General features: G+C 41.9%; 1 protein-coding gene across 3 annotated transcripts in view; it reads left to right on the forward strand.

Annotated features, from left to right (window-relative positions):
- Positions 1–14,388: 14,388 nt before the first annotated feature.
- Positions 14,389–26,574, forward strand: part of c1qtnf4 (C1q and TNF related 4) — a 61,447-nt gene continuing 49,261 nt past the window's right edge. For all 3 annotated transcript variants that reach the window (XM_075466921.1, XM_075466922.1, XM_075466920.1), the window contains exon 1: positions 14,389–14,499. The gene's annotated coding sequence lies outside the window, so the exon portion shown is untranslated. The remainder of the gene's footprint in view (positions 14,500–26,574) is intronic.

Below are 26,574 nucleotides of genomic sequence, written 5' to 3' on the forward strand. Positions count from 1 at the left end.
CTGAGACCAAAGAAGTGGACCATATCAGTCCAGCTCTGAGGTCTTTACACCGGCTGCCTGTCCATCAGAGGATAGACTTTAAAGTTCTGATGCTGCTCTATAAAGCTCTGAATGGTCCAGGACCAGAATGCATCAGTGACCTCCTGACCCAGTATGAACCTTCCAGACCCCTCAGCTCATCTGGATCCGGTCTTCTATCAGTTCTCAGAGTCAGAACCAGACGTGGAGAAGCTGCATTCAGCTTCTATGCTCCACATGTCTGGATCAAACTCCCAGAAAGCCTCAGATCAGCTGAAACACTCAGTGTCTTTAAGACACACCTGTTTTCAGCTGCATTTGAATAAAGCTCCAAATCTGAAGCTTGAGTTTCAAAACTTAATCACATTTTAACTCCTAATTTTATCCATTGTTCTTATTTCTTCCTTTTTTGTTTAAAATTTAAATCATGCTTTTTATTTCTACTGTTTTAATATCTCTGTAAAGCACTTTGAATCACTTTGTTGTTGAATTGTGCTGTACAAATAAACCTGCCTTGCCTAGGTTAATTGGTGTCTCTAAAAGTGTGTGGTTGTTTGTGTCCATGATGGACTGGCGACCTGTCCAGGGTGCACCCGCCTCTTGCTCAATAGGAGACCCGACTGAAGGATTAAGCGGGTATAGAAAATGGATGGATGGATGTAACTCACCCTAAAAGTGATACTATTACCATAAGTGCAAAAAAGGATGAAAAAGAAGCCATTTCCAATGCCATCAGTGGTCGTTTCACTCACCTACATAAGTTCTTCAACTATGGCTGGACAGACTGCGGCTGGGCCCACTCCATCGCCTATTCTTTCTGATCCAGTTTGCATTAAAACTTTCTTGGTACAGTGAGTTCATTGATGTGCAAATAAATATGTACTTCTGTTTATGGAGTTGACGTAATTTGTCCAGAATGCTTCTTTCTGAGTGCCAGCACCATTTAAAGATAATAATTCCCAATGAGTAGAGTGTATTTCTGCCTTGAGGAAAACGTGCTGCACACAGCTTCTTTTTTCAGAGCGAGCCCCCTTTTTTTTGTGCAGCCTCTTCAAACATATAGAGCAGAAAACCTCTGAACTTTTCAGAAAGGCGTTGGTGTCGTCAGGCAGGCTTCTTCACAGGCAAGCAATCATATTGGCTGAAACTTTTTGCTATGTCATTGATAGGGATGTGAAAGGGGTCATGTAATTTCTAGCCCCTTTCACACTGCGACCCGCTACCTTAGCGGGTCCAAATTGCACCTTCGACCCGCGTCGAGCAATGTGAACGCTTGGGGTGTCAGGGTGACCCGTGTCGCCTGAAGCCGAGTTCAGGGGGCGTTGCCTAGTGGCAGAGCGTCACACGAAACACATAAAATGCTGGGCGTGTACAATGACGTAGGCACAAGCCATGCGCCGGAGGTAGGGTTAAATACACCTGTCTGCATCAAATTTTTCAAACAAACGATGGCGGGACACCTTGAGAACTCGTTTTTGCAATGCAGTTCATGGAGATGTTACTTTACGGTGCGTCTTGCTGCGTGGGAAACCGAGCTCTCCCATCTTTCTCGCCAGCCCTTCCAGCAGATGTCCATCCTTCACCGTCCCCGACATGTGGCGGTAAATAACGTCCTCTGCTCGGGGGCTGAGGAGCTCGCGGACCTCCTTGTCTCCCCAGTTGGCCATATTAAAAAATGTCTCGAACTTGATGTAGGCTAAAACAGAGTAAAACTTGTCCTCACCTGTCGCTGTTGTTCTGAATCAGCTGTCCATTCTGTCTTTTAAACTCCTCACGTCACGCCCACGTCCGACCCGCGTCGATTGTGTTCACATCAAACTCGGCTCGGCAAAAAGACTAGGGTCCGACGCGGGTCGAAAGGCGAGTCGAGTTGACGCGGCAGCCCGGGTCGGCAGTGTGAACGCAACAGCGGACACGCTAAATTCGCGAATTAAACGCGGGTTATTCGGCAGTGTGAAAGGGGCTTCTGATATCAAACTTCCCTTCAGTAAAAATTTAATCAAAATCCAGCCATGAAAAACACGTAGGTGTTTCAGTTTGTGGGTCTCGTCATAGTGCAGCTATTTATTGTTCCTTTGAGAGTAGGCACTTGAAGAAGGTGCCATAAAAAAGCTGTTAGCTATAAGCTCTTTGCAAGTCTGTTTACTCTGAGAGAAAATTGGAGGCAGATATAAACTATTATCATCAAAACGTAATCAGCAATTTAACAGAGCAGTTGTATAAATTAGCTGTGGTGAACAGTAAACATGCTGAACACTTTACTAAGTCAGAGACAATTTGAAGCCGAAATAAAGCATCTTCGGAGGTGGCAATAAAGATACAACAGAATAACTGATCTGCCCATGCAAATTACTGATGTCTGGTGTTAATATAATAACTATAAAGGCTCCATTAACCAATGGAGTGCATCCTCTTTCCATGTGCTTCCATGTCCTCGTTCTTCATACAAATTCAGTGATGAACTTCGGCACCCAATCGAATTATTTGAATATCAAATAAAGCACTATTATGGTTACAGATTTGATTGGATTTTGTCAATTTCTACAGCAAGCAGAAGGGGTCATCTCTGGTGCAAAGTCACTAAAATCCCTGGACATAAGACATCTTGTTGCTGCAGAGACAACAGTGCTAACCACAACAAAAACATGCAAATGTGTCAGTATGATAAAATCCTATAACATTTGAGCTCTAAAAACAAGCTGTCACACCCAGAATCTAATCATTCCTGTATGTATATGTTCAGTTAGACTCACATGGGCCTGTACATGCTCCAAAGTTAAATCTTTCTGCAAAAACAGCAGGGTGTAGGTGTATACTAACACAGCCAAACTCCCAGTAAAGCTGCTCTTCCACATATTTCTTTTGTCAGACGGCTAAACACACAATTTTAAGCCAGTTAAAGGGATAGTTCGCCTCTTTTGACATGAAGCTGTATGACATCCCATATTAGCAACATCATTTATGAACATCTTCTTACCCCCTGCTGCGTCCTATGAGCAGAGTTCCAGCCTCGTTTTGGCGTTGACGAAAGTAGTCCGGCTAGTTGGCTGGGGTTTAAAAAATAAAGCATTTTGCTTCTCAAAACAATATGCGTTCAAAAGAGTAATACATTTGCATCACAAAATCGTTCACCAAAAAAAGTCAGACCTCACAATCGCTTGGCCCTATTTTCTCTCCCTTCGTATCACTGCCGCCTGCCGACAGTTACGGTGTTTACTGCTCGGAAGCAGGGACTGCTCGTTCTGCACTTCGGTCTGCACGGTCCACACAGCAGGCAGTGATACGAAGGGAGAGAAAATAGGGCCAAGCGATTGTGAACTAGCCGGACTACCTTCATCAACGCCAAAACGAGGCTGGAACTCGGCTCACAGGACGCAGCAGGGGGTAAGAAAATGTTCATAAATGATATTGTTAATATAGGATGTGATATAGCTTCATGTCAAAAGATACTGTGATCTTATAAAAATCTGATTTGACGACTGCAGCATCATCTAAAAAAAAAAAAAAGTCCCCGTTCAAGTAACTTAAACACACCATCTGTGCAGTGAATTCAGCTATAATTACATGTGCCATGATCTCACACAGAAAGAGTCAGAAGCAGCAAAACATCTTGAACACAGTCCATAGCACTGCAGTATCAGACATACTCCAGTCAATAACTTGTTTCTCTTTCCATGCATATATATATGTTGGAATATGGACAGCAATCCAGTTAAATGGCCAAGCCAAGCTGTCACAGTAGCTCAACTCAGCTGTGCACGTAACCATTCAGAGTGTGTTAGAGGAAGCATGTTAATAGACACATCAAGGCCAACCAGGCCAGCACAGTCCTAACTAAATACCCTTTCATACTACTTATACCCCGTCTTACTGGCCCCCTGAGGACAGGAACTCTACGTGTTATGTAACACTGTGAAGTCTGCCTTTAAGGTGCCCGATTTAAAACTGTTTTACTTGAGTATCATATGCTTTAATGTGCCCATTTGCTGGCTGTCGAAAATCTTCCTGCAGCCACTAAATAGCAGAAACCCTGGAGAGACTCCAGGCCCTGAAACTGCGGTGCCACACCTCCCCTCTTTATAACCGCTATCACCACGGACCTCAGAGATGTAAAAGCATCTATCGGTCAGAAAGGGGATAAAGTTGCCACAGAATCCCGTCTCCCCTGTGCTGGGCTGATCATCCTGAGACAAACAACACAAAGCGGGCCGGCAGAGAGGCCCCGGGGAAATATCAGGATCCAACCTGAGAGATGGAAATGGACAGCGGGAGAGAGATGAAATGAGGTGAGAGACAGAATGTAAATGGCAGCGAGACAGAAAGAGGCGAGGTGTGAGATAAGAGGACGATAAAGAGATTCAAGGAGGGAATGGGAGAACGAAGAAGAGGAGGATCAAGGGGTGGAGGAAGAGGAGAGGCGGGCTGGAATGGCGAAGCTGAGAAATTGCATTTTGATGGAGGCAAATTGAATCAAGTCTATGATGGAGGCCTCGGGGCAGAGAGGCAGATTGAGACGGTCATGTCAGCACAGAGAGATTACTACCACCTGTTTGTGTGTGTGTGCTGGGGTGTGTGTGTTGTGATGATTGCCTGCCATCACCATCTTCAAAATGTGGCACAAGGATATTTGCGCTCACACTGTGACAGCAACTCCGCCTATCGTCAGGGTGAATGAACACACACACACACACACACACACACACACACACACTTAACAAAAGGAGGACAGGCAGAAACTTGGGAATAGAGAGGTGTCAAGGACAGGTGTGTGAAATTGTCTGGATTTTCAGCTGCAACGGCTTCAACGTGCACTAACAGGATTACAGTTACAAGTTGGGAAATGAAGCCGGCGTGTGTCGCACTGAGAGAACTCACAGTTCGGACTTTTCGAATGAAAAATGATTGAAAGTCACGTTGAAATGATCTGGCTGTGTGTCTCACATTCATCATCCATTACGCTGTTGATGACAGAGAAAACACATCTCCATGGATGAGCCTATGTGTCCCGCCTTTAATTTACACATCGAAGTCCTGAAATGCCACACGGATGATAAACAGCAGATTGCATCGTCCATGAAAACATTTTCTGTCGTCACTCGTGGCTCACATGCCGTTTGTTTTTCAGGCCGGCCATTTATAGTCACGCGTAGTTGTTCAGAAGGTGTAAACGCATTGGACCGCTGTTAAAAATAACGGCAGTAATAACTAAAAATAGCAAGGTAATCTGTATCATAAGATTTTAAAAACGAATTTATCAGATGACATCACGAAGGAGTGGATAAATGCTGTGGCGTTGTTACATGTTAGAGCAGCAGCTGTGGTGCTCCACCTGTGTCACACAGAAGGCTTTCCAGTACAGCTCTGACCTGTTGTCACAGCACCGAGGGTCAAACACACAGTATTATAAAAAAGGAGACATGGCGTTATTAAAGGGATAGTTTGTCCTCTTTTGACATGAAGTTGTGTGACATCCCATATTAGCAACATCATTTATGAACATCTTCTTACCCCCTGCTGCGTCCTGTGAGCCGAGTTCCAGCCTCGTTTTGGCGTTAACGAAGGTAGTCCGGCTAATTGGCTGGGGCCACAAAAATAAAGCATCTTGCTTCTCAAAACAATATGCGTTCAAAAGAGTTCAGGATGCAGCAGGGGGTAAGAAAATGTTCATAAATTATATTGCTAATATGGGATGTCATACAGCTTCAGGCTCAGAGGCAGGCAGGTTGGTGCACACTTGAAATTAAAGTGTTAATGCAACCAAAGCCATTTCTACTACCGGGGGAGAATCGATAACAGAACCAATAAGAACCGAATCGATAAGCAATATTGATAATGGAATCGGAATTGCTAAATTATCAACAATTCCCATCACTACTCATGATGGATCTTTTATGTCAAAAAGGGAGTCGGTAGAAGTTGAACACACACTATAAAAAGTATGTTAGTATGTTTCAGTCATATTGCTTTTTGTTGCCATAACTTATTGTTTACAATATTCAGACTAAAATGACACTAAAACACCTACAGAGCATCCTGAGACTAATTGTTTAAGTAACAGGAAAGAGTTATTTTCTAATTCTGACTCATCCACATCGCAGCATCGTCGGCATTCATCACAAGCAAAAAAAAAAGCGCTGGTTTTGTTCTTTCTGCTGTGAGTCTGTGCCCACTGTGCAGCTATATTTAGTTTGCCAGCTTGTTCCATAAAAACAGACCTAATGATGAAACTAGGGCAGCCCACAGTGACACAGCCCCGTGCAACCTGAAGAAATGCTCGCTGGAGTCCTTGATGTTCATTATAACAACTCCTGAACAACCTGAAAAACGTGTTTTCTAACACCACCTTCTACTGTTGAAGGTGAATTAAGTCCTTGTGATTTTTCTGCAGTATATCAGTAAGCAGCAGTGTAATCATAAGACCTGATCTTTTCTTAATTGAGTTTTTGAAATATATGCATGAGACAGATGATGATTTATGGCTCCAGGAAGACATTTAGCATGCAAATGTGGTGCCAAAGGGTTTTACGGGCTACGATGCACACCTGGCTGCCATCTGTGTTTAGGAAAGTCAGGAAATAAAACATGTGATATGCATCCGAGATTTTTAAAAAGCCATTAAAGATATTAACAATTTTTCCACATGAATTGATAAGGAAAAATGAAATGCAACAAATCAAAAGTGACTCAGTCTGACTGCAAGAGATCCAGATATTTTAAATATTGAATAAAGTGGAAGGCGCTACCTTTCTCCGACTAAAGACTGAGCACTTGTGTGGAATCACTGTGATGAATAATTAACCAGAAGGAAATCAGGAGCCCTTTAATGAAACTAGACTGTTACAGCACTGCGGTGGAGGAACACTCAGTCATTTACTCATCTATTTACATTTCTATTTGCACACATTTCCACTGAGACATAGGCCCTGGCTGAGGAAAAGAGAGTTTGTGCGTGTTATGTGGAAGGTTACACGTTCAGCGCAGCTTCACTGCATGGTACGAAAACTACCCACACTGCAGAGAAATCAGTTCATTTATATTATTGGTCCTTTTTTGGGCAAATAACGAATAGGAAAAAACATTAATTTATGTGTCTGCAGTGCTTTGTGTTTCACCAGAGCATCAAAGATGTAGGAAGGCATTTAATAATACTTAAAAAAAACAGGAAGCCTTGACAGAATTAGTGCTAATTAGGGCTGGGCGAGTTAACTCGTTAATTATTTAACGCTGATCGTTTTTTTTTTTCGCGCATTAACGCAGGTTTTATTATTTATTTTATTTTTGTAAAAGTCTGTTGCTCACAGGCTTTTATTTTGTAAAAGTCTGCTGCTGTCTGCTGTGGAACAGGAAAAGAAAGTAATCGTCGGATCCACCAAACATGGAGAAGGGTACGGAACTTTTACTCGGCCATTTTCATTCTTCCAGACGGCGGAGTCGACAGAACCAAAGTCATCTGTAAACACTGCCAAGTTGAATTGTCTTCTCAGCGTAGTAGTTCCAGTCTAAAATATCACTTAAAGGCAAAACACAACTGATAGCAGCAAGTCATTCAAGGAAACAGACAGTGGAGCGAGGCTTCTACATAAAAACTACAGGAAGATGCTGATGTTAAAAGTGTGTTTGCACAACAAATGTTATGGCACTTTCATTCATATGGCAGCACATTTAAAATAAAACTAAATGCTAAAAGCTATACACTACTTTTGAATTCATTTTTGGATTTTGTGTACAAATGCGATTAATCGTGATTAATCAGGGAAATCATGTGATTAATTAGATTAAACATTTTAATCGTTGCCCAGCCCTAACGCTAATATTATGCTAATAAATGTGGAAGTTCGGCTAACAAGCTCCACATCGGAAATTTGAACATCACAGCTCTGTGGCTCCTCCCAGTTGCTGAGTATTAACATTTTTTGTGTATCAAGTTGAGGTTTGTGCTTCCAGATGTCCAAAAATATATCTATCTCCTACTGAAAGATAGCACCGGCTGCCACCGGCTGCCGCCGGCAGTGTTGCAGTGGTTAGCACCTGCATGAACCCCAGCTGGGGCTCCTCTTTGTGAAACTTCTTCTTTTTCCTGCAAGGTTTTTCTTGAGGTTCTGTCCTAACTCGAGTCAGGACAATATCAAATCATGTTTATGACAATTGATGTCACAATACCTGACATACTGGAGCCTTTATGTGTTGTTTCCTACAGCATCGCCTGATTTTTATAACCTGTCCTGCAGCATGCAAGTGGTATTAGGGGTGGGACGATATGCTTTGGTCACGATTTGATTTGTATCATGATTCTTGATCATTGCGATTCTACAAGTATTGCGATTTGATATAACCAGAAATTGCAATTTTCTTCCTCCTTAAAAAACAAACAAGTTGAATCATACACTTCTAGAATGAATGTCGTTCCCATAAACAATGCACATCAGTCCATGTCAGACAGTCCAGCAGCTGACATTTATTTCAACTGAGACAAAACGAGGCATTTTTTAAAGTTTACAGTTAAAAATTAATTGAAATGTCCACACAGCACAAATGTGGGCTAGTTTTAACATAACTTAATGTAATGAATTCATGAAGTTTTTCTGGACACGGATATGACGTAATACAATCGATTCAGGGGAGAAAAATCGATTTTTAAAATAATCCCATACAAAAAATACGATATGTACATGAATTGATTTTTTCGCCCACCCCTAAGTTGTGTTTGTAAAGCTTCTGTACAGCCCATTAAAATACAAATAAGTACAATTATTGTAAATGTAAGAAAAAAATCAAATACAATGTAAAAAACAGTTAAAGCTGCATAGTAAATTAATTTCTCAAACTCTGAAAAATCTAGATATATTAACATTTGAAAAGGCTAAAACTTTGGCTTTTGTTTTAAATGATGCATGTAAATATGATAGTTAAACAAAAAAAAATCATGCAAAAAAAAAATCAATCAATGGATTTGTCTATAGAGAATAAACGAAAGATGGCAAATCAAACTGCTGCTTTAACAATGCTTTGTCCTTCTTTATTGTTTCTGTGGTCAACCTGTATTAGTAAAGACTAATAAAGAGCAAAGTAAATGTTTTCCCAAAGATTTTTTTGTTCTTCCTTTCGCCTTTCTCTTCCAATTTTATACACTTATCCTCTAAATCTCCACACGTTTATATCTACTCTTCTTCTCATCTATGAACCCATCCATCTTCCCTCCATCTATCCATCCACGTGGGTGGCAAGGAACAGTAATAAAACATAATGCCAGGGAGCATGAAGATGTCATTGCAGGCTTATTGCTGTGTCTCTTTTTCCTCATGAGGCTTTTCTTTGTTATTATCAAGGTTGCCTGAAGCAGCCGATGCATCATGTCACCTTCTATCCGAGGACGAGTCTTAATTCCTGTACAGGGAAAACTGAGAACCACAGCTCTGCTGTTTGTGTTGATGATGAAATATCCCTGTTATCTCCCACATCTTCCGCTCTTGAAATCAGTATTTCTGAGGCGTAACATTTCAAAGGTTTTTGGACGAGCAGTTTCATTTGCAGCAGATGCTTTTCTCACTAATTAATGCCAACGAAGACAACTCTGACATTCTCCCACCAAGAGCAACAGAAACACAAGCGCTCTGTTTCCCACGCTTACACAGAGTGGAAGCAAGTCACTGCTGCTGTTCATATCTCTGCTTGGCACAGTTACACCTGCTGCAGGTTAATTGGCTGAACCCAACTGGATCGAGGAATTGATGACGATGGATCGGCAAAGAGAGGCTGAGCGAGAGACTGACGGTGATGTTGAGCAGGATAAAAAAAGAGGGGCAAAAAAAAAAAGATGAGAGGGACAGGGGTCGTTATTAACTGATAGCTGGGATTGGTCATTAGCTGAGTCTCTGCTGTACGCTGGCCTCATCGTGCGGGATGAGGAACACCTGCCGAAGGTGGCAGATGGCAGAATAAAGAGCCCAGAAATAGATGGCCATTAGGGGAATGTAAGCTGATTCAGTTCCTGCTCTATTTTCCTTTTTTTTTTTAATTGATCATTTAAAAACAGTGTTGAGTGTGTCATCGCTAACATCATTTATAATCTTCAAAGTGGGAAACATGATGTGTTGAAGAAAAACACATTGGTAATTATAAGGCTGATTTAGGTCTTTAAAAACCAGAGGCTGGGTTTGCATCAACATTGAGCTCTAATTAATAATAAATACACTAAAAGACATGCTTATTAATGCATGTATCCAAGATGCTAGAAATCTGATTAATCCAGATTCAAACAGTTGGCCCTGTCAGCCTTCCAGGCAGGTGGCTTTGCAGAGCAGACACAACAGGAACACGATTTTATTAACAGAGTTCAGTCAAACACTCAACAGTCAAACCTCAAACAATTCTGTGATAAAGCTCCCACTGCGCTACTGATGACATTTCCACTACTGTTGTCACTTGATGACTTTTACACTCATAATTCTATTGATCTTGACAGCTGATGTCAACACTCTTGACAAGGACACAAATGTGGTATTCGGGGCTGGTGGGTGGACTTAAATTCCTGTCCTTCAAGCAAAAGATCACAAGATTTTGTAAATTTTTCAATAATTTTTGCCAGAATTGATTTTTTTTCTTTGCTCTAACTCACAAATGGTTGGTGTTTGAAGTTAAAATTGAATGAAAAGGTCAGAATTAAAGGTAGGGTAGGAGATCCTGGATTTTGAGTCCAGCGAAGCTGCATTTGGAAAATACACAGGTAAAAAGTCCCAACCCTTTTCTTCACTTTCCCCCCGAAGGCACGCCTCTAGAGTACATGAACGCGCACGAGCACGAAGGTGCACGAGCGCTGTTCTGACAGCAAGCATCGATCGTTGCCGTATTTAGTATTTAGTATTTAGTTTATGCTAACTATACGTTTGATAATGCTAGGTGCTAGCCAAGCTGGCTCTAGTTTAGCTTCCTGCCAAGCTTCGTTCACGGAGCAGGGTACGCGCACAGGGGGAAGGAGGGGGGGGGGGGGGGGGAGCAGATTGCAGTTTGATAGACGGCATCAGAATCCAATCATTGTGAACGGTCCGTTCACAATGATTGGATACTGTTTTTCCTAGATTGTACGTTCTAGAGGCCACTAAAACTTTTCATATTTGTGTCAAAACTTTTAATTAATTGGTTGCAATGGGGGTGTGAAGAGTATTTCAAGCAATATGTAAAAAAATGTTCCAGAAAAAGATCCCCTACCCTGCCTTTAATGTACATGGTTAGGTTTAGTGTAGCCAGGTGGAAAAAGGGGACTATACGTTTAAGCCACCGGATGGCACTGTCTCAATTAGGGAGTCCCACCTTTGGGTGTGGTGTTTGGTTAGCGGTCCGGAAGAATACCCGCATGTCAGACGCCATATTGTTTACAGCCACACGGACATGTGGGTTTGGCTCAGGATAAAGTGGACTGTTGTTTTAAGGTAAAATGTGTTTCTAAGTGCAACAAGTGGCATGAAATAATAGCTGTAAGACTGTTAGAAATAACTCATGACCATGTTTTTGTTAAGTATTTTGTACTGATGCCTCTGTATTTTGCTGATGCATAGCGGATTCATGGGACGAGTCTGATTCCCGTAATGGCGTAGAGCCTCGTGTCTGCCCTGTCTTGTGTTGTGGACGGATAACCACGTCAGTATATTCATACATTCAATGAGGGTTTGTTAAAGTCTTTGAATGTAAGATGTTTAACTGTGAATTTGTGCGCTGTTCGTTTTGAAGTGATTAGCCATTGTAGTTATTCTGCACTCTTATTATATTTCGTTTGCACTTGTATACTGACTTCTGTTGTCAGAACTTGTGTCTTGAGAAACCTTTGCTTTGCCAAAAAGCAAGTGTATAGAGGACAGCCCTCTGAAAGTGGTTTATTTTGTTTTGTCTTCTTTTGGAAGGATTGTACCAGAGATACTTGTAAACAACTTTGAGTTGTATTTTTATTCTTTCTTTTTCACGTAAACTGAACACCAATTTTTCTGTTCAGAATAAAGACCCCGAAAGAAGATTTTTGTGTCCTGAGCCTATTTAGCCAGGTTACATTAGGTTTTGCAAAATACATGGCTGGAGTAAAAAAATAAATAAATACTATTCCTGTACATACCACTTCTGAGGCGTTCCCAGGCCAGAAGGGATATATAATTCCTCCAGCGAGTTCTGGGTCTGCCTCCTCCCAGCAGACCAGGAGGCATCCTAACCAGATGCCCGAACCACCACAGCTGACTCCTTTCGACGCAGAGGAGCAGCGCACCCTCTTTACAGCTGACGGAGCCCCAATGGCGCACTGCCCCAGTGCAAGCTGTGAGTCATGGCTTGAAAAAAAACAAACAGAACCACATCATCCGCAAAAAGCAGAGAAGCAACCCTGAGGTTCCCAAACTACACGTCCTCCTCTCCACAACCACGCCAACGGGATCGGTGACGAGGGGCAGCCGCTGCACTGTACAACACGCACTGTAAATGAGTTCGACTTAGTGCCAAGAATGCGGACGCAGCTGTTGTTTTGCCGATACTGGGACCGGATAGTTCGTGAAAGCGGCTCCGGTAGGCTACCCCATACTCCCTCACCAGCCCCCACAGAATCTCTCGAGGAACACAGTCGTAAGCCTTTACGGTCAAACTCCCACGATCCCCTCAGTTAACTCTGCAGGGGTGAAGTTCTGGCAGAGATGGGACCAAGTCGTATGTGCAAGTCTCAAGTAATTTTTTCTTCGGCAAGTCAAGTCCTGTAACAAGTCAAGTCACCTTATTATTGCAATTTTACCTGCAGAATCACAAAGATATAAGTAACTGTCAGTAAACATCATTGGCCAATGTGTCCAACCTGTCCACCCCGTAGCATATCAAGCTAACGTTAGCTGACTACTGACTAGGCTAACAGGAAAATATTAGCTAATTTGACAAGCACTTACTGGTCAGAACAAAGTTCGAAGTTATGCCAGATGCTTAACACTCAAGTCATTCAAGTCATCGTGTCTCAAGTCAAGTCAAGTGCCGAGTCTTTAACTTCCAAGTCCGAGTCGAGTCTCAAGTTTTTTATTTTTTGTCAAGTCAAGTCACAAGTCATCAAAACAGAGACTCGAGTCGACTTGAGTCCCCATCTCTGAGATCTGGTCCACTCTCACACAACTTGGGTGAAAACCACTCCTTCTGAGGCTTTTGTTCCTTTTGGGGGTAGATAAGAGGAACAACTTAAATGTTTCTCATATTTTATCCTACTAAGACCTGAAAATAAGAAAAATAGTTCATCAAAGTCATTCTAAATTTTAAAGGCCAGAAAATGCTGAACAAAGATTTCCAAAACGCAAACATTTCATGAACGGTTATTCACTTGGATGTTTGCAACTACAGCTATGTTTCAGTGGGTTTGTGTGGTTGTGTAAACTCCTCCAAGAATAACTGAAATGAGTAAACAAAACCCTCTGTCGGTGTCGGTGTCTGAGCTCTGGTGGCTTCACACTCCATTACCGCCCCGGTCCGAGCTGACGCATGCTGCCAGTGTGACATTAGATCTGTTTAGCCTCGCTGCGCTGTGTGCTGCCCACTCTTTTAATTCTATATCTGCGCTTTGGCCAAAACACAAAGAGTGCGACGGTTCGCTGAGGCAGCCAGCGAGCTGGGATGCAACAGAGCGCGGCAGCCCGCCAAGCGTTGGCCAAGAAAAAGCAAAAGCACGGGAGGGATTTTGTCAAGTGCTCATTTAAATATGAGTGAGCAACAGACTGTGGAATCTGAATGAGATTATACAGAGAGACGGGGTAGGATGAATTTCAATTTCAAGGCAATACATGTATTCCCTCTTTGTTTCTTCACCCTTTCAATCGCCCACCCCTCCCTCCAGCCTCCCAGAGGTGAGATAATGACTCCCAACAATGAGCAAAGGGGGGCAAGTTGGCAGCCCGTCACCAAAAAGAATGGTTGTTATTGCATGGCTGCTCCTCCCCTTCTATTATCTCCGAACACACGCAAACAAATGCATGCACAACCAGCAAACACAGGTGAACACACACACACACACACACACACACACACACACACACACTTGGATCTAGGTTACACAGAGCATCATATCTGAGTGAATCTCACTAGTAGCTCCACTGCAGTGGTACGCATTGCACCTCTGAAACCACAGATCTTAGCCTACTTAGCACATTTAAACACATAAATATATATTGTGTGGTTGTGTGAGTGCACGTCTATGTGTTAAGTCGTCTTTGGGGGGGTCGCCTAATAAATCTTCAAAGCCAACATCATCAGCAGGTTGATTGAAGACATAAGGATGGAGAAAGAGGCAGATGGAGGGGGAAAAAAAGAGTGTGGAGGGTGGGAGAGCAGATTGAGAGAGGCAGAGAGAGGAGGGTTGGTGGAGAAGGAGGCAGAGTAAAGAAGGAGGGGAGGTGCAGCCAACAGCGCTGGTGAGACAGAAGTTTCAGCTCTGCGCTCCACACACAGCCAGGACAAAGGATAGCATACGCACACATCCAGGTGAGACATCTCTTCTCCTCCTCCTCTGTTGGCTGGGTTCTCAGGCTGTTTTTTTTTAACATGCTGAAAGATGATGTGGACCTTCAGGTGTGAATGTGAAAACAAAAGAACTTCAGGCGTAGTCTAAGTTGGGAGTGTGCAGGCATGCAGCGTGAACACGAAGCAGTGAAGGTGTCATTGCATCCTGAGGGCTGGTTGTCAGCATCCACCACTGAAAAGGCTCTTTCTCTGTTCTGCCGATAAGTGCAAGAGCATCGTTTTCCAGATGAGCTCCGAACACAAAAGGCAGCGTAAAAAGTGTTGCTGTGATATTTTAAGGATGCTTTCCCTAATGCTTTAAAAGTGCTGGTGGGAAAAAAAGCACCGTGGAGTCTGTGTGCGTTCAGCAGTCGTGCCGCGTTTGAGCAGCATGCATTATTTATCTGCACCGATCTCCAGAAACAGCAATATCTCAACAGAGACAGAGGAGGGGATGTGTGTGCTGTAATGTACTCACGGAGTGTTGACATCACAGGTGATGGTTACAGAGATGTAAGTGGGGGACAACCTGCATCTTTTATATGTTGAGCTGAGCCACACATGCCTCGTCCTGTTTGGAGTATCTTTACACAGCAGGTAGCAGCGTGGCAGAGGCAGTATGCACGGATATCCCATGGTTTATTCATCTGTCATTATCCCTGCTGGAGATACCAGAGAGTTCCCCCGGAAGAGGCTATGAATAAGGCTGAAGTGATGAGATTTCGCTTATCTTGAGACGGGGTTTTCACATAGAGGTTGAGCCCTTTTGTCTGCAGATAAAGTATCTTAATCCACATCAGAGTAACACATGGCTGCTGCAGGCTACAGATTGATCATCTGGCACAGCGCGTGTGCAGATTAAACATTTGTAAGCACATATGCTTGTGTTATTTACAGCATCTGGGAGTGTTTGTGTGCCTGCATCCAGCTGCTCGTAAATCTCCCGTTTAATTGAATAGCAGTATATATTTTTTTAACAGTTATTTATGTTGTAAAAAATTTTGAATTGAAGTTTGAATTTCCCCCATTGGGGGATGAATAAAGTATTTTTCTATTCTATTCTTCTAAAAGCAAACAAAGGACCAGAGAGTTTTGAGACACACAGCATAGAACCCAACCCTACAAGTAAAGGAATACTCCACCTAAACACCACCCCTGTGGGCATGAGAGCCGGCTCTGAAAAGTTTTTCAGATGTGGATCTACAGTAGAAACACAGTCCTTTGAATGATTTAAACGATGAGAAAAGAAAAATAGATATTATTTGTTGTTTTCCATTTATTTGTGCAGAGTACCCCAATGTATATTGTAAGAAATATGCTGTAAACCATAATAACACAGTGTCCACTAGTGATATTTATTTAAAACTAGTAGAACTGGCTGTTTGATCACTTAAGAGCCAAATAACCCAATTAAATCGCTTTCATATGAGCACTAATTGGTGATTAGTGTCAGGCCGAGAACTTACCTTCTTTTAATTATGCTTTTGCGTGTTCACAACGGCTGCCTTGTGTATCCTACGTTTGTTTGTTATGTCGGTTTGCATGTCCTCAGAAATCCGCAAGAGGCAATATGGAGCTAAACTTAGGGGTACGGCAGGGGCAAATGTGACTGGATATGACGCATCTGTGGTCCAAAGGCCTTAAATATCACAAACATCCTTTATTGTCTCAGTGTTCTGCACTAATTATTCTGACCTGATCAGGCGACGCCCACTTTACCGTATCTGCTCTATCAAAATCAGAATTATATTGCCCCGTTTAATTGGATGTAAAGTAAGTATATTCTCCTAAGTGAGCTGTTTGAAAAAAAAAAATGAAAAAAAAAACTTTTTTATCATTGATGGAACACATGCTGATGTGTAGATGATGTATGAAACAGGACAGATAATGTAAAAAAAAATACATTTAATTCAATTTCATGAGGATTTTAACTGACTAGAATAAATTTCTGAAGATTTAACAAAGTTCAGCTGGAGCTGTGTAGCTTTGTACATGTTTTTTTTATGTCACGCCAACATTTGTGCCGTGCTATAGTCCCCCCGTCTGGATAAAATGCTGGGCTCAGTCGAGCTGAGTGAAAGATTTTCCTCAGCGATAACCCCCGCGGCCACTTTTATAAACAGCCTGTTCACATGAAAAAATGAAGAAGGCACGAAACAAAAACCATTGTGTTAGGGCAGATCGGGCTGTGATGGTGATTTTGGGTGGTTCAACAGTGCATAGATGTAAAACTGTATCTCTGATATTTATATTGGAACAAGATGGCAAAACTCTCCTGTCGATTCAAGTCCAAACATTTGTTAAACTTTTAAAAACTGAAGGCTTCTGCCTCCAAATCCCAGAGACAGTAAAAGATGGCTGTCAGGTGATGTGATACAGACAGCCAAAACCACAGTACAGTACCGTAAACACTTAGTCGTTTACGGCACTGTACTGTACATTTGTTTACCATTCAAGCTGAATTATGAAAAATGTGAACATTATGTTTGTGGTGGTTCCTTTGATTGGCCTTTATGTTACAAATCCATGGTTACTGCTATGGCTCTGTGTGCAGATGGACGTGAAACGGGCTTTTTTTTGTGACAGCCAGCATGAATAAATGCGTCCCGTTTGGAGGTTTTATTCGTGCTGGCGCCATGTTTGTGTGTCTGGCAGATGGGGCGAGACTCGTCACCCAAAGAGATTTCAAACATGCTGTAGATGAGTGTTTATTTAAAGACAAGCCATGGAATGATCCTAAATCTAACCAAACAACCAGTGAAAGGATCAACCAGCAAAAAAAATATATATGCAGAGAGTAATGGGACAAACGGGAACGAACACAACCATCCAACTTCAGACTTTTTGGCTCTTTAAATCTTGTAATCACTCAGTTTATGACGTTTACAAAGAAAAAGGAAAGTTATGGACATCAATCCAGAAAAGTTTTGTGACAGTTTAATGAACTGCTGTGAAACCAAGTTGTTGTATATGATTATGAGTTCAACTAAAAATATGGAAAGAAATGTATCAAGGTGCAAAGAAGTAGATTAGAAATGTTTTGCACTTATACTCCAATGGGACATCCCAGCTGAGCATGACATTATGGAGGAAGGGAATAGGAGAGGATGTGCCTGAGAAGAGGAGGAGGCAGATTTTTGACCAGAGTGGTGACATCAAAATGACGTGAAAGGAAAGTCTGACAGCGTGGGAAAAGGGAAGTGACGCAGAGTAGCAGTGCAGGAGCAAATGGAGCAGATCCTCCTTTTTCAGCTTAAGCTTAATTACAACCGCTGACAAAACTCCATCATCTGCAAACGGGACAGTTTTATTTTCTATGTTGCATTTAGAATTTTTAACCTTTGACCATTAAACCCCAATGCCTTGAAAATTAACCTTTATCTCTATGACATTATTAGTGTGTAGTCAATAACTCAACTTTATTTATAAAACCCTTTAAAAGAAGCTGTAGCTGAAACAAAGTGCTGTACATGAATAACAACACAGAGTATAAGAACAATATTAAAACGATAAAAACAATAAAGCAAAAACAGAAACAGAAACAGAGTCTCATGCTGGGTTAAAAGCCAGGGAATAAAAATGGGTTTTAAGACGAGTTTTAAAAATGGACAGTGAAGGGGCTTGTCTGATGTGAAATGGGAGGTCGTTCCAAAGTTTAGGACCAAAGGCTCCATCTCCTCTGAGCTTCTGTTTGGCCCTCGTTGCCTCCAGGAGCAGCTGATCAGCTGACCTGAGGCACCGGGCAGGAGCAGAAGGATAAAATGGACTCTAAAGTGCACTGGCAGTCAGTGGAGGGAGGCTAAAATGGGAGTGATGTGCTCCCTCTTACGTGTTCCAGTTAGGAGGCGAGCGGTAGCGTTTTGGACTAACTGGAGACGTGTGAGGGAGGCCTGGCTGACTCCAAGATAAAGTGTATTACAGTAATCCAGCTGAGGTGCAATGAAGGCGTGGATTACTGTTTCAAAGTGCGTATTAAAAGAAGATAAAAGAAATAAGCTGGACTTCACCATTGCACCAATTTGCCGGTCCAATTTAAAATCACTCTCCATCATAAAACCCAAGTTTGGGACTGTTGGCTTCCTGTATTGCACCGAGGGGCCCAAGTCAACAGGAGGGGGTTCAATAAGCCGAGTGGTCACCTCAGGGCAGGTCAAAAAGCTTAAAAATAACACTGAGAAAGCAGCTTCTTTGTTGATCACTCTGCTGTTGAGACTGTAGACATGTCAGATCTTTTTTTAAATAACTTATTCACAAATAAAGTAAGAAATCGGATATAATTTCACAGATTATTTTATAAATAATTATGATTACAATGAATTTAATTCCAATTGGCTTGAATTGGACTGTATTATTTAAGTGCCTTGAGATAACATTTGTTGTATTTGGCGCTGTATAAATAAAAATTAATTGAACTGAATAGATGTGACCCCTTTATCTGGTGATTATGATTCATCGTAGTTATGAGATGCGTTTATTCTAAGTACAACATAAATATCATTAGATTCTAATCATGTCAATTAAAAACTGTGAGATTGTTCTTTTTTTTTTCCTTCATTATTGGAAATATCCCAAACTTTAAACCCAAACCAGCCCTTGAGCTTCAAAGACCCATAGTAGGGACAATAAAGAAAAGTAATTTCTTTATTTTACTAAAGCTTCACTCATATTCCAAGTTCATCAAACATTAAAAGTTAAAGATTTGTAGCCCGCTGAATGACTTAATAACTGCAAATAACAGCCCGACAGCATTATAGGAAAATACTTTAAATGATTAATATTCTAACATGCAAAAAAGTGCCAATTAAATGGCTAAATCAGCTGTTCGTCTTTGTTTCAAACATCCCTTTTGTTTGCTCCGGTCTGGACGCCTGAGTCTAATTTTTTTCCTTCTTTAAGACGTAACGACTTTCATGAAAGTAGGCCGTCTCGCTCATTGATGTCCATCAGCACGAATGTGTTAATACTGCCGGGTGAGACAACAGCAGCAGCTAATTGATTGAACGACCTTCACTTCATCATCTGGGGGGGTTTGATCTTTGAAATATGTAAAAGGGCTGCAGGAAGAACTGCTGTACTGCAGTCATGAAGCATTATGCAAAATATTTGGCCATATTAAAGAGGTCCTTCCTGACTGTCCAATAATCTTGACAGCTGGTGTTATGGAGTTTTTCATCTGCACAGCTGTGGCGGGAGCACTGAGGGCTGTTCTTGATGCTTAACCAGGCTGCTGCTGCAGTAACAATATGTTCCACAAAAAAACTGAATGTGGGATTTCTGCTGCAGTCAAAATCACCTCAACACTCTCAGAAATAAGGGTACAGTACGAGTCCTTTTTTGTCCCCTGAGGTACAATCTATACTAATGTACCCCCTAGGGTTAATTATTGGTCCTAAAGGTACCTATACGTATCTTTTTGATGGTTCAAAAAGGTACATGTATGTACTCAAGTGGTAAAATGTACATATATGTACGTTTTTGAGGGTCCAAAAGGTACATGTATGTACTCAAGTGGTAAAATGCACATTTATGTACCTTTGAGGGTCCAAAAGGTACGTGTATGTACTCAAGTGGTAAAATATACATATATGTACCTTTTTCGAGCCAAAAGGTATGTGTATGTACTCAAGTGGTAAAATGTACATATATGTACCTTTTTTGAGGGTCCAAAAAGTACATGTATGTACTCAAGTGGTAAAATGTACATATATGTACCTTTTTGAGGGTCCAAAAGGTACATGTATGTACTCAAGTGATAAAATGTACATATATGTACCTTTTTTGAGGGACCAAAAAGTATGTGTATGTACTCAAGTGGTAAAATGTACATATGTGTACCTTTTTGAGGGTCCAAAAGGTACATGTATGTACTCAAGTGGTAAAATGTACATATATGTACCTTTTTTGAGGGTCCAAAAGGTACATGTATGTACTCAAGTGGTAAAATGGACATATATGTACCTTTTTTGAGGGTCCAAAAGGTACATGTATGTACTCAAGTGGTAAAATGGACATATATGTACCTTTTTTGAGGGTCCAAAAGGTACATGTATGTACTCAAGTGGTAAAATGGACATATATGCACCTTTTTTGAGGGTCCAAAAGGTACATGTATGTACTCAAGTGGTAAAATTTAAATATATGTACCTTTTTTGAGGGTCCAAAAGGTACATGTATGTACTCAAGTGGTAAAATGTACATATATGTACCTTTTTGAGGGTCCAAAAGGTACATATATGTACTCAAGTGGTAAAAGGTACATATATACATGCTGGGGTACAATAAACACTCTGTGTTAGGCTATTCAGTATAAGGATACAAAATTTACACCAGACGTACAAGATTTGTCTCTGTAAGGTACAAACCACGAGGGTACAAAACTATACCTTCTGAGGGTACTGCCCCAGCGACAAGCCATAGTACCCCTAAAGGTACACTTCTGTACTTTATTTTCTGAGAGTGAACAAGCACCAAGCAGAATCCTCAAACCAGGCGGGGTGAAGGGTTGGGCTTGGAAAGCTTGATAGCACAACAAGCAACCCACACAGGGTGCAGGAGCAGAAGGAAATCAATCAAGTGAGATACCTGACCAACTCTGGAGCAGTGAAAACAACGAGTGTGAAAACAACGAAAAAGAAAAAGATCAAACAGGTTATTTTAATCTTTACACCTCAAGGTTTGGATTAGCGTGCATAAACAGGTTATAGAATAAGCTCTGAGCTGAGAAACACGCCGGTACTGCAGCAAACATCGGTAGCATGGTGTCATCTTCACATAATCCCTCTGTGCTACTAATCTGTCTCTATCCAACACCCTGAACACTCAGAACACTCACACAGGCTGCAAACAGTTTCCACAAACCAAACCTCCTTCTGCAGCCCTGCATTCAGAAATCACTGAGGAGTCACTGACTTCTGGTTTGCATGTACAGTTCTTTAATGATGCCAAGCCGGCGCACTACTAATTGCTTCTTTACTTAAATTATGCAGAACAGAATGAGAAATGGTGGGAATTTGCTGCTTTTGCTGGAGATAAGTCATCGCTGCTTAATAAGAAACTTGAAAGTTTATGAGAGAACCGGCTGAACCTAAATTGACTTCCTTAATTACAGAAGTGGGAATGCATTCTCTCTCTGTGGGGAGCACGAGAAAGTGTATTTCTAGAGCCCGTCCCAAGCCCGGGGAAACGGTGAGGGTTGCGTCAGGAGGGGCATCCGGCGTAAAAACACGTGCCGAATCCATGATGCGAGATCGACTCGCTGTGGCAACCCCTGATAAAAGGGAGAGACCAAAAGAAGAAGGAGAAATGTGTTCCCTCTGCGATGCCACAAATCATTTGATTTAACTCATTCTGAGGGATTTATTCTTCAAATCAAATCAAATTTATTTGTAACACATTTGATGTACAAAACAATTCAAAGTGCTTCACATAAAATTAAAGCATTGCAGCAGGGAGTGTAAGAGGCATTAAAAATACATAAAAGAATATAAAGAGAAACAAATAAAATAATTTAAATGGATTTAAAAACAAGCAACAGTCCAGATAAATTAAAAGATATCTTGATGTGTCATTTACTATGAAATAATTTAGCAGCTGGTTTGTTTTGTTGGTGAGTTTTTCAGCGCCTTTTCCCTGAGAATGATACGGCCACGTGGTTATTTCTCTGAAAATCCCAATAACTTCTCACATTCCTCAGTGTCTTTCACCATGTAATATTAGCCAGATTTTCTACGCTGTTTTAGATTCATATTCAGAATACGGTGAGCTGTATGGAATCTGTGACACTTGATTGGGATTAGAGGGGAAGAGAGACACCTTTGCAAATCGCTTCTACCCCGGCAACCTGGTAAATATTCAAATCATGTGACTCACGAGCTGTTTCTAGTCTGAACTCACAAGTCTGACTGCTTTCTTCCCAGGTATGATGTTATTTCCCAGATATTCTTTTCCTCTACCGCAGTTATTTTTCCTTCTTCAGGCTTGTTTACATTCTGAACTATCTATGTTGTCACCCTCTGGTGACACCACACATGCTCGTTTATTCTGTTCGAATTAGTCAAGCATGTCTAATTTACATTTCTTTGTTGCTACAGAAAAGAAAAACATATATATATATCACCAGACCTAAGAGTTGCTTGTGCATGGAGGGAAAATCTAATTAAAAAGACAAACAGAAACACAACAAGTGCACATATTGTATGTGGTGCTCTGAATGTGTAGCATGGAAACATTTTAACCTGTGAGTGTGTTGGTTGTCACTGAGGGTTGAAATCCTGGGTTTACTTTTGGTCAGATGAGCAGCAAATCATTCCAGTTGGAAGCTTTAAAATGGCCGTTATTCTGTTTGTGTTCTCTGTTTTCTGAACCTCTAAAGTGGGGGCAAGTGCAAATGTATCAGCAGGCAGGGACAGATTGGGAGAAAAAAATTAAAACCATTTTCCTGTCAAGAGCTGAGTAAATGTGACATAAGAAATCGATTTATGACCTTTATTAATCCATCTTATAAACAGTCAAACTGTAAAGGGACAAAGAGGAAAAATCTTTATCGTAAGAAGACAATCTGGAAAAACTTTTTTAAAGGGGAAGTTCGGTTTTATTAAACCTGGACCTTATTTCTGGCATGAAATACGTTCATCTACTCACCGATGAAAGAATGAATGAATGAACGCGTACTATTGCACTGTTAGCTCAGAGCTGCCGTGTTGTTGTTATCCGGGGCTTAAGAGGGCTTTCTACAAAGGAGTCTACAGGGATGACGTCATCGACACGTGCCGCTGCAGTAGACGAATGTGTAGAAAGCTTACTATAAAGCCTCGTTTCCACTATGCAGTCCGGTACGGGTCGGTTCAGAACGGTACGGTACGGGTCGGGTCGCTTTGGGGTCAGCTTGCGTTCCCACTGTACAAAGGGGACCCTCAGGGGTGGGCGGAGTGCGTGCCGAAGCGTAAAAAGCAAATAACAGCAAATAACAAATAACATCCATAATTTGGAAACGCCTCCAAGCTTCTTCAGCTTAATGCCACACTGGCTCGCAGTCCGGTTGAAACCACTCTCTGACATTTTTGCGGCAATCAACTGGAAAACTTTTTGGTTTGGCATAGCGCCTTCGAGCTCCTGCTGCACAGCCTCCTCACCAACAACGGAGAGCAGAGCCTGGAACCGGTCCTGTGTGCTCGGTAACCCAAGGAGAAGGGTTACAGAATGGTAACAGGTTCCATGGGACCGGTACGCTTTGGTGATAATGGAAACACTGAAATAAGCGAACCGCTCTGAACCGACCCGTACCGGACTGCATAGTGGAAATGAGGCTTAAGCCCCCAATAACAACAACACGGCAGCTCTGAGCTAACAGTGCAATAGTACGTGTTCATTCATTCATTGGTCTTAAAGTATTGGTGAAATAAAGACAGATAATGCCTTATTCAGAGGCTGTATTGTCTCTGCCCTGTTCTCTCCCGTTATATGGATATACGGCGATCTCCAGTGCCGGGTGGGGTCGGGCCATTATTTTCTTAGAATCCACGGGTTGCGGTCGGGTCGGGTCAGATCACAGACAGTTATCATAATTACACCGTTAAAATCACACCTACGCACATCCAAGACAGCAGAATGCCAATCGACAGCGTCTGCACTTGTGTGCTTGCTCTCTCTCCCTCTGCGCACGGCACCAATGCTGAAGATCGCAGAATGCAAGCAAACAGGCAGCCTACTCACGTGAAGCTCTCTCTCTCTAAATTCATATGACATGCACAGAGCTTGGGTGTCTGATGTGGCAACGAAAAGGGGAATTACAACCATAATCATCAGATGGATGTGCTGCGGTCAAGACTTTAGAGTAGCAACTGTATTGATGCAAGGGAAATTAAGGATGAATGCGCGCAGCTTTTGGCAGCCTATGACATTACGCACCCCCTTGCGCGGCCGCAGACAGTGCATTTGTGTTTAATAGGCCTACATAAATAAATACTTATTCATTTAATTTTTTTTTTTAAGCGGGTTGGGTGGGGTCGGGTTAAAAATCATTGTGTAATCTTTCGGGTCGGGCGGGCTGGGTTGGCTGCGCGATGGGTCAGGTTGGGGCGGGCCGTAAAAATCATCGGCCAACGCAACACTATTGAGCGGAGTAATATTTCAATCGGTGACGCAAGCATGTATGTATTACGCGAAACCATGCAGTGGTCAGTGCTGTGAGATTCGGACAATGCCTGGGGGTGGCGTATCCCTTTAAGCCTCACACTGCTGAATATGCGGTACATGGGACATATTGCGCATCATTAGCAGCCGTTTCAGAGACAGTATTAGTGAATACAGTGAGCAGAAAGGAAAAGGTAACTTTTTTCCTCTAGCACCATCATGACATTCAGATATTTACTTCACACATTGATGCCAACTATTTCGGTGTGAAGACTGAACTGTTGACATTGACATGCAAACATTTTAAATTTGATAAACATTGTAACTGCTAATCAACACGCTGGCATAATGCTGGAATTTAGTGGAAAGCAAAGCTTTGGAGAGCTTTGCAAAGCTGCGAGCGTCTCTATGAGGCTTACAGCCGAGTTTGTGTGTGGTTCCCTTTCAGTCTCTGGAGAGGGACGCTGCATCAATACCCTCTCCTCATCTCCCATTCAGTGTTCTCACTTGCACTAAACGAAGGTGAATGATAAAATCGGTCTGTTTTTACGCATTAGACTGATTAATCTTATCGCTCATGTGTATTTCTGCGTGCATACAAGGATTACTCCTCGTGTAAACGTAAAATGGCGTTTCTGAGAGGAAGCTCTTTGATTCTAAGAATCTGACACCAGCACATGAAGTTCACCGATGATATGTTCAGGGCTGAAAATGTGTCTTTTTATATATATATATATCTGAGAGGTGCGCTGAGTATCTGTTAACACAATTCTGCATTAGATCATGAGAGCATGCCAAAAGAAATGCAACATATTTCCTAAATGAATGTTTAAAGCTCAGAAATCCCACCCAGCCCCTTTTTATGACTGACACGTATCTGCTCCGTGTAATCACACTCATAATGAGCCAAGGCAGCAGCCAGCCAGTCCAGGCTGCTTGTGTCCCATCTGTCATGGACGGATCAAACCCTGCTGGGTTTCCTGGCTGCATACCAACTTACCTCTCTCCCTTCCTTTTCTTTCTCACTTCCAGCTTTAAGTTGGTGAAATGACAGCTTTGTGTTTCTCCTCTGGGATTTCTTTGTCCTCACACTACACCAAAGGAACGAGGAGGTTCCACAGTATGGATTTGGAGTTTATAGAATGCACTGGAAAAAATGCCCCTCCAAAAATAAGTCAAAAAACAACAAATACAAGACGTTTTTACTTGAAAGAAGCAAAAAAAATCTGCCAATGGAACTAGTGAAAATCGGCTTGTCAAGATTTCTTGAAATAAGATGTGATATTTAGGACTTTTGAGATAAAAGTGATCTTCAAATGTAAAAAAAAATAGGCAGATATAGGGGACAGTTGTATCTCATATTAAGTGTAATTAGATATTTTGACTAGAAATGAGACAAATATACTTGGTAAGACTTGGATTTTTTTCCAGTGTCTTCCTCTCTTGTGAGCTATGACAGAAAATATTGGCTTTCACTTTAAAATCTTATTTTCTTTCTTTCCATCTCTGATTCGGTGCATCCGGTCCCCAGGCAGGTCCGCGTGTCTACAGCTGAGTAGGCAGCTGACAGCACGGTGACAAGTGTTGAGGATGGGAGGATGAGAAACACTGAAGGGAGGGAGGAAGAGGGATTAATGAGAGGGACGGCGGCAGCAGGGTTCTGTCACTGCACCCCCAGATAACAGCTACCCCAACTCCCTTTGATATCTCTCCCAAGTGACCAGGTTGCTACATCAGCCTGTAGCTGCGAGGCAGGGGCAGAGGTGCTCATTAGGCGCCCCGGCTTTTCCCTTTTTTCATCTTTTTGTGCACTTTAAAAGGGAGGAGGAGGGAAAAGAGGTGAGCGATTGTGTCAGCTCTTTTGTAATTAAAAAGAAATTAGTCCACTAACAGAGAAGAAGAAAAAAGATTGAACGATATAAAACT

The sequence above is a fragment of the Odontesthes bonariensis genome, chromosome 1, assembly GCF_027942865.1.
Source record: "Odontesthes bonariensis isolate fOdoBon6 chromosome 1, fOdoBon6.hap1, whole genome shotgun sequence".
In the NCBI taxonomy this organism is placed as follows: Eukaryota; Metazoa; Chordata; class Actinopteri; order Atheriniformes; family Atherinopsidae; genus Odontesthes; species Odontesthes bonariensis.